Source organism: Carettochelys insculpta, chromosome 30 (assembly GCF_033958435.1).
Source record: "Carettochelys insculpta isolate YL-2023 chromosome 30, ASM3395843v1, whole genome shotgun sequence".
In the NCBI taxonomy this organism is placed as follows: domain Eukaryota; kingdom Metazoa; phylum Chordata; order Testudines; family Carettochelyidae; genus Carettochelys; species Carettochelys insculpta.
The window spans coordinates 8,937,874-8,947,495 of record NC_134166.1 but is presented as its reverse complement, the minus strand read 5'-3'; positions in this window follow the sequence as shown (position 1 = coordinate 8,947,495).

Here is a 9,622-nt window from a genome sequence, read left to right as displayed (position 1 = left end):
CCGAGGATCCCCCTGTCTCACCCCCGGTGATGGAAATCTCGCACTTCAGGGCATCAGTGAATCAGCTGGAGGGGTGAGGGAGGACTCCCCATGCTCAGCCCCTCCCATGCCTGCCGCTCTCCCCATGAGCCCCAGGGCAGCTGCCTGGTGGCCCTGGACTCAGAGGCAGGAAATCACCTGGAATCCAGCACATCAAGGGCTGCAGAGGGTTCATGTCCCCCCTTTCCAGGAGACGCTGCACAGTCTTCTGGGGCAGCACCCTGAACCAGTTCCTGCTCCTCACATGATCAGAGGGGATTTTAGTGCTTAATGTGGGCTGGACAATACCCCGTCCCCTGCCCAAGGCAAAGCAGGCCTTGTCAGTCCCCACCCCACACCCCCAGCACACCCCTTCCTGCAATGGTCTGGATTCTGCAGCACATGGAGCTGGGGGATTCGTTCAGGCCCAGGCCTGGGCAAAGAACTGCTGCCTGTCTGAGCAGAAACTGCCCCGAGGACCAGGGATTGGCGTTTAACAGCCAGCGCTGCTTTATCTCTGCAGGCGCAGCCCTTCCCCTGCATCTTTCCCTGAGCTGCTGCCCCCCTCCCCCTGCTCGTCTGCCCCTTGGGAAACCTCCGGGTCATTGGGAATGGGGGAAGGTGGATACAAGGGGAACACGACCGTGGGTAAATTCCAGGCGCCCCCACTCTCTTGTACCCCGTGCATTGCCACTGCTTGGCTACACACACACACACACAACCTGCTCATTACTCCTGCTTAGCTACACACTCACACACAGTCACACAGACACACACACACATCTTGTTCATTGCCCCCGCTCAGCAACACACCCACACACAGAGACACACACATCCTGTTCATTGCCCCTGCTCAGCTACACACCCACACACGCAAGCTGGGCTGACGCACCAAAGAAAACTGTCTCTAAGCTCTGTTTTCTGCCTGACCTGCCAACTGCCGCTTGCACTAGTGCAAAGCAGACGTGCAATGCTGCCCTTCGAGTCGGCTGGTGCTTTGCACACTTGTTGCACAGGGATTTTCCTCGACTCGAGGTGATGCTGCAGGTTTCTCTCCTAGCTCTGTGACACTGCCTGGGCCCCTTCCGAGCTGTGAGAGAAGCTGTTGCCAAGGCAGATGCCTCCTGTCGCTGCTGGCCCCTCACAGCCTCAGTGTTAAGCACTGGCATTGATGGATGTTCGTAGGTGATAGGATCTGGCAGGGCTGGTCTGGGTGTATTTGGTCCTGCTTCAGTGCCTGGGTCTGCCTTGGTGCCCTCCCCAGGTCCCTCCCTCTGCCGTTCCACGGTCATGCCCAAATCACCAGCACCCACTCCTAGAGGCCTCATAGCTTCGCTCTCCTCCCCCAGGGAGGGGTGATTCGGGGGAGTTTGGGATCAGCTCCCCAAAAGCCCAGGCCAGAGAGCAGAGTGGGTTTTCCCAGGGAGATACGAAAGGGGGAGGGGGCAGAGTGTCAAAAGAACTCAGCAGGTTGGATTCTGTCCCACCGGGGGCTGCCCAGGCTGGGAAGTCTGGCCCATAGTGGGAGCAGATCACAGGGCCCTTTTTGGGCACCGGGCTGCATTTGGGAGCCTGGCCCTTGTTCCCCACTCAGCAGAGGGGCTGTTCTTAGCAAGTGGGCAGAGCCCCTTCCCCCACATCGGGGCAGGTTCCCATCTCACTGGTTTCACCTCCCGGAGTTGGGCAGAGTGCCCTACTCCTGCTTGCCCCAGCCTGGGGAGAGGAGAGACAGATCCAGGACCCTTAGGGGGAGCACCCCCACAAAGAACAGGCCGTGGGAAAAGCAGGGTGAGTTGCTGACCTCTTGTCTAGGACATCTACGGATCCAGTCCCTATTCCTGAGGCATCTGAGCATTACAGTGGCTTTAGCTCAGTGATGCTCAGAGCTGGGTAGTCCAGGAGCCAAATCAGTGATCAGCATTACCCCAAAGAGCCCCGGGCCTGTGAATTCATTGTTTCCTTTGTTATTCATAGAGAGCAATTATTCTCACAGCAGAGGGCCTGGCCAAGCATTCTACAACTGGCTCCTGACATAGGGAAAGCATCCTGATTGGTTAATAAATAAATCACACCACACTGTAATGTTATGGGTTGCAAAGAGTCACGGGAGCCACATGAAAGAGCCATTTGGAGCCCCCAAGTCTCAAGCTGAGTATCACTGAGTTACCTTCACTAGGAGACGGGGTCCTTATCCCCTTTGTCCAGGCAGGGAAACTGAGGCACGGAGCCGCTACCAGACCTGACCAAGGTCATATAAGGTGGCAGTGGCAGAGGAAGGATTTGAGCCCAGATCACCTGCCCACACCCTAACCAGGCAGCCACCCTTCCTCTGACTGGCCGCACGGAGGAAAGGGAGCCAAGGCTTGGAATAACACCATCACCGAGCCAAAGAGACAAGGAAGTCACCTCCCTGCTATGCGCCCCGCTGCCTGGCCAGCCTGCCTGCCGCTGCCCCGCTGCCTGAGAGCTTTGCCCTGCGCCCGCCAGTGAGACACGATACAGTTCCAGCAGGCCTGGCCTCAGGACAGCGGCCAGGGATTAGCCGCACTTTTACCTAATAGGATAAAGGAACTGGAAGGAAAAGAGACACTTTAGAGAGACAAGATAAGAGCTGGGGAGTGGGAGGCAGCAAGAGGCAGAGCCGGGGCTGCTTCTCTCAGAGTAGAGCCCAGCTGTTACCCAGCAAGGCAGGAAGCAGATGGCTGGTGTCTGCAGGCAGCCACTGAGCACCGTGGGGCGCTCACCATTGTGCCCAGCAGGTCACCAGCCCTATGGCAGGCTGATCATTGTGCCCAGTGCCGTGGGGCTCCATCCACCCTCCAGGAAGACGCTGGTTAGGAACGGTGATGCCGAGCAGGCCAGTCCCAGCCCCCGGACAAAGCTGGGAACAGACCCCAGGTGTCCCAACCCCCAGCCCCTGCCCCCAGCCACCTCCCACCGTAACCTGGCCAACATAGGGCAGAGGAGCTGGCCCCAGCCGCTGGCTCCCTGTCTAGTCACCACACAGGGCCAGGGAGGGGAAGCTGTGGCAGTGACAGCCGGAGGTGCCTTCTGGGGTAAATCCAGGGGTCCCAAGCTGTGACCTACGCTGGCTGCACGGCTCCATGGGCTGTGCCCGCAAAGCCAGCCCTGATCCCCGCAGCGGCTGCTCTCAGAGCCTTAGCCAGGGTGCCGGGGGCCTGCAGCCAGCAGGAATTCGGGCACTTCTCCTCTCGTAGGGCTGCCCTGAGCTTGGGGCAGGGCAGGGAGGGGGTATCACCAGCCTTTGGCCTCCGGCAGACACTGTGGCCATGGCAAACCTGGTGCTGCACTGACACCTGCTGGGCACATGAAGCCAAAGCTGCTCCCTGCATGACTGATGGGGGGCCGGCCTACACCACAGCCGTGTGTGCAGGTCGGGGGGGTGGCAATAACAACAATGCAACGCTGGCCCCGAGACGCTGTGCCCAGGGCGTCACTGAGCCCCAGTGGAACAGGAGCAACGAGACCTGGGGAGTAGCACAGGGTGAGCACGTCAGGCGCACTCGCCCCTGGGAGCTGAGAGCTTGGGCGGCTGCCCAGGAGTGATTCAGGTGCCACTCAGCTGAGTGCCACGGCACCCAGAGCTGGCAGGGTGTGTTTCTATGGGTGGTGCACATCCGCACGTGCCCTGGTGCACCTAACAAAATGTATTCAGCCCATGGATGGAAATAAATTAACAGGAACACTGGTAGGGAGGGACTGGTGGCTAAGGGCTAGAGCTGGGGCCTGAGAACTAGGAGTCTGGCTTCTATTCCCAAATGCTGGGAGAGGAGTGGGACTGGACACCAGGACTCTTGGAATCTGTTCCCAGATTGAGGAATTGAGTGGGATCTAGTGCTTACAGCAGGGGACTAGGAGGCAGGACTCCTGGGTTCCATGCTCGGGGGGATGGAGAGGGCTGGTGCACCTCCAGCAAGAAAGATCAGCCTGTACTTCTGTCTGATTCTCTCCTGGAATATGTCTGAAAAGGAGAAGTCCCCTCTTGCAGAACACTTCCTCCTGGCAGATAACCAGAACCAGCAGACGATGGCTGAGGTGGACGGGTGGAAAGAGCAAACAATGACCTCCCTATCACCTCAGCGGTTCCTGGTGCAGGCGACTATCCAGCAATGACAGGTTCCTACTGGATCAGTGGCTAAACAGCCCTCGTTAGCTTGTCCACTGATTGGGCTACAAGGGGCACAGGGCAGCACCACAGAGCTGGCCATGGGCATGTAGTGCCTCGTCAGTTACCCAGAGCCCTGGTTGAATTGTTCTCTGCCATGTGTCCCGTAGAGCTTTGTCCAACCTCACGTCATGGTTATTTCTCTGCCCCTCCCCTGGGGAGCTGGTCCAGGGCCCTCTCACTGCTCCGCAGAGCTGGAGAATCTCCTGTCAGAGGGGCTTGCATCCCCTCAGCCTGCAGTCACGCCGGTCTCTGCTGCTGTCCCATGACTGCCTGCAGTGATGCTGCCTGCGTGGGCTTAGAGTGAACCTGAGAACAGCCCACACTGGGTTGGCTCAATGGCTCCCCCACCCCAGGAGCCTACCTCTGATGCTGGCCAATGCCAGATGCTTCAGGTGGGATGAACAGAACAGGGCAGTTACTGAGTGATCCATCTCCTGTCAGTCGAGTGAAACTTCTAGCAGCCAGAGGTTTAGGGATACCCAGAGCATGAGACTGTGTTTCCCTGTTCACCTTGGCTACCAGCCATTCATGGACCTGTCCTCCAGCACCTTTGCTAGCTCTTTTCTGGACCCTGTTAAAGCCCTGGACTTCACCACATCTTCCAGCAGTGAGTTCCACAGGTTGTGGTCTGTGCACTGTGCGCAGAAATACTCTCCCATGTTTGTTTCCAACTTGCTGCCCATTCACTTCATTGGGTGACCCCTCGTTCTTGTGGTATGCGATGGGGTAAAGAGCATTTCCCTACTCACTTTCTCCACACCTCCCACTTTCTTACCAACATCTACCCTGTCCTCACGAGTTGCCCCCTTTCCAAGCTGAATCCCAGGTTTTTAAATCTCACCTCACATGGCTGCTGTTCCTCGCCCCCATCATTTTTGTTGCTCTTCAGTTCTGGGCTTCCCAGTATAGAAAGGAAGTAGCTGCATTGGAGAGAGTCCAGTCGGGGGCAACCAAAATGATCGGAGGGCTGGAACACCTAACCTACAAGGAGAGGCTGAGGGATCTGGGCTTATTTAGTTTGCAGAAGAGGAGAGCGAGGGGGCATTTGATAGCAGCCTTCAACTCCCTGAAGTGGGGATTCTGAAGAGGATGGAGAGAGGCTGTTTGTTCCCAGTAGTGACGGTTGGCGGAACAAGGAGCAATGGTCTCAAGTTACAGTTGAGGAGATCTAGGTTAGGAAAAACTATGTCACCAGGAGGGTGGTGAACCACTGGAATGGGTTCCTAGAGAGGTGGTGGAATCTCCACCCCTAGAGGTTTTTAAGTCCCAGCTTGACAAAGTCCTGGCTGGGATGGCTTGGCTGGGGTTGATCCTGCTTTGGGCAGGGAGCTGGATTTCATCTCTTGAGGTCTCTTCCAGCCCTAGGATTCTATGATTTTTTGAGATGGGGTGACTGGATCTGCACACAGTATTCAAGGTGTGGCCTTACCATGTATTTAAGTAGTGGCATTGTGATAATTTTTGCTTTATTCTCTATCCCTTTCCTAATGGCTTCTAACATACTGTTTGCTTTTTTGATGGGCGCTGTACACTGAGCAGATGTTTTCAGAGAATGACCCACGACAACTCTCAGCTTTCTTTCCTGGGCTCTCTTACCACTGAGTTTAAACCCCCTCAGTTTTGCATGTCCAGCTGGGATGCTGTTTTCCAACGTGCATTATTGTGCATTTATCAATATTGAATTCCATCTTCCCTGTTGTCACCAACTCACCCAGTTTTGAGCAATCCCTGCATCAGCTGGGACGCCTCGCGAGCAGCTCTGGAGTTAACTGTCTTGAATCATTTTGTATCCTTTGTAAAATTTGCCACCTCACTGGATACCTCTTTTTTCAGATCATTTATAAATCTGTAGAACAATGCTGGTCAGACCCCACTAGCTACCTCTCTCCTGTCTGAAAATTGACAAGTTTATGCCTACCCTTTGTTTCCTCTCTTTTAATCAGTTACTGGTCCATGAGAGGACTTTCCCTCTTAGCCCAGGACGGTTTAAGAACCTTTGGCGAGGGACCATGTCAAAGGCTTCCCAAAAGGCCAAGTATCTTGCAGTTTCAGACTATCTGCCTGGCACTGAGGTTAGGCTGACCAGCCTGTAATTGCCAGGATTGCCTCTGGAGCCTTGTTAAGAAATTGGTATCACAGTAGCTATCCTGCAGTCATCTGATTCCAAGGCTGGTTTAAATGGTAGATTGCAGACCACAATCAGCAATTCCACAATTTCATATGTAAGTTCCACCAGAGCTCTTGGGTGAGATCATCTCGCCCTGGTGACTCCTCACTGTTCAGTGGCCCAGTTTGTTCCAAAACCTCCTCTGCCAACGTCTTAGTCTAGGACAGTTCCCCAGATTTGTCATCTAAAAAAAATGGTTCAGGTGCAGGATTCACCCACACACGTCCAGGGAGGGCTGACAGATTTAGTGGGCCCCTGAGCAAGGTGGAGGCGACTCCATGCTCCTGCAAGGGTGGGGCCTCAGGTGGAAGGGGCAGGACTAGGGGGCAGCCAGTCCTCCATGCCTCCTGAAGTGTGCCTCACCGGCCTTCCCAACCCCCAGCCAGCCCTGCCCACAGCATGCCCAGGGCTCCAAACACCATCCCTGCTGCAGTAGGGGCCCTGGTGCCTGGGAGCCATGACTCCTTTTGAACCACCAGGCCCCGTCTCCTCCTTCCTGCCCCATCAGCAGGCCTGCTCACTTCCTCTTCAGTGAAGAGTGATGCAAGAATTCTTCCAACGTCTCTGCACAGGCCTTGTCTTCCCTGAAGGCTGCTTCAGCCTCTCAGTCGCCCAGCGGCCCCCCTGTTTGCTTTGCTGCTCCCTACTTCGGAGACACTTAACCTGAAAGGGCCAGTCCTTTCTGCCTGCATTGCTAATTGCCCTTCGCAGCCGTACTGTTCTGCTGGAACTGGCACAGTTCGGGCTACCTTCTGTTTTCCCTCTGCTGATTAGTCCTGGTGGCGAATGTGGCCGTCAGGTCTGGGTAGAAGGTCAGTTCTTTGGGGCAGGGCCTGTCTGTGCAGTGCTCGGCCTGATGGAGCCCCCATCCCAGCTGGGAGATTGTCACAGATGTTAGTAATAACCTGAGCAGAGACCGGGCAGCCAAGCATCCTGGGTCCCCCAGGTCCCGCTCTCCCTTGCCCTGAATGTGCCTAGTTCTGAGCCCTGCCCCCACAGCCTGGTGCTGACGGGGAGCTGCGGTCTCTGAGCTCCTTCCTTGCAAGATGGAGAAGTGCTGCCTTCTGTTCGTAGCCTCTTGTCCCTCTCCAGAGGAACCACAAGTTTCTCTTCCTGCTTTGAGGCCCAAAGGCCAGCACCTGCCCCGAGCAGCCAGTGAGCTGCACACGGCCAAGAAACAGTTACCCCTCCATCCACAGGCCACTGCGTAAGGCCCTGACTTGCAGCAACTATCACCTTGGGATTGCCTTTGCCCAGCAGGGTCTGCAGCAGCGCCAGAGACCAGGGCTCTGTCCTTGCTCCCCTGGCTGCAGGCTGGGCTGGCCTGGCAGAGACTGACAAACTCTGTTCCCCTGTCCCAGCTGACTTCTGAGGTTGGCACAGCTCCCCCAGCCCAGGCTGCCCATGGCCTTCGCTGCCTCCATGTGGAAAGCTTTCAGCACAGAACGGGTGTGTTTGGGAGGGGTTGGGGTGCTGATGCCTCTGAAGATGTGGCTGCAATAATCCCTGGCTCCAGACAGCTTGGGTCATCAACAGAGCTCAAAGCTCTGCCCACTGGTGTATGTATTTAGCCTCAAAAGTCTGCCTTGCAAGGATGGGGAAACTGAGGCACACAGCGACTTAGTGACCTGCCTCTATTCTCCTGCCTTGGCCTCCAGTCCTTGCAAACACTCATTCTGCAGCCAGCCATGCTGGTGCACAAGACAAGAAAGCTTCAGCTAACCTGCCTCATGACAACCTGGTTCCCCAGCCTCAACACTTCGGGGGCTGAGTGTGAGCACAGGCATACATTTGCCTTGCCTCCTTCCTGCCTCTCTCTCTCTCTCTCTCCTTTTGCCATCCGTGGGCCTGGCAGCTGCTTGGGGCTGGGCTGCACATCCCTTCCTTCAGGAGGTGCAGGTGAGGCTCCTTCCAGGCTGGCTCTGGCTCCCTGGCCCAGCTGGGCTCAGTGCACTGCAGCCAGGAGGCTCATTTTTCCCACTGTCCTCCTTGGCTTCCATCTGTCCCAAGGGTATCAGGAATCCTGGGGCAGTCAGGAAAAACTAACCTGCCTGCCCTGCAGCCTGGACAACTGACCTAACACTGGGCTTCCCAGGTACCCATGTGCCGGACACTTGGCTGCGTGCAGCTCTGTGACAGAGACCAAGGGCTGATGGAGGCTCAGCTTCATGGTTCCCTGTATTTTTTTCCCATCCATGGGTGGATTAAATTTTGTTTTGTGCACCAAGGTCTGTGAAATGTGCACCACCAATAGAACCACATGCTGCCAGCTGTGGACACTCTCCTAAACAGCTGGGTGGCACCTGCATCTCTCCTGGGTGGCTGCCCAAGCGTTCAGCATACAGGGAACACTGGTCAGCTCCCACCTCTTGCTGCGGGGTTGGTGTGGGCACAACGGGAGGCAACTGGCCTGGCCTCTGCCCATCTCCACCAGCTCTCTGGGGAGCACCTGGGCCTGTCCCTCCAGATTCACCCACGGAAGGACATGGAGACCCAGTGTGGGAACTGGGCAGGGCGGGGGTGGGAGCGGCCCCAAGGTGCTACACAGCCCCTGTCCTTGGTGCTGAAAATGCTGGCCAGCTATGCCCCATTGGCTACTGGGCTTGGCCTGTAGGCAACCAGCGGCCACCAACCGTCACCCGCCATTTGCTCAGACACGTTGGTCAGAAGGCTGGTATTCAGGATGAGCTGCACCAGCTGGGCCAGTGCAGGGTGTGGGGTATCAGATGGGGCCGATTGTGCCCATCCCCCATGCCCAAATCCCCTAGACAGGAAGTTCATTTCCGCTGCAAACATTCACAGAGAAGTCATGTCGATGGCCACGCTGCCTGTCTCCAGCAGGCACCAGACTCGGGCTCATGAATTCCTCCACACAGCTTACCTGGCAGGATGGGGTTAGCACCCTATTGTACAACGGGGAAACTGAGGCTCAAGAAATGGCAGGAAAAGCTCCCCCAAGGTGATACTAGGAATGAATTGAGAATTGGCTCTGGTGTCCTGGCTCTGCCACTAGACATCCCCCTTCGACGTCTGAGCACTGGAGGACTGAGGAGTCCTCATTCTCTGCACTAACCATTAGACACCACTCCCCTCCCAGAACCAGAACTCAGATGCCCTGACTTGCCTTTAACCACTAACCTCCCTGAGCGCAGAACAGAGCCCAAGTGTTCTAATTTGCAGCTCACCCGCTCTTACCACTACACCACACTCCCTTCCCTGCATAAGGACTGGACCTCAGGCATCCAGAA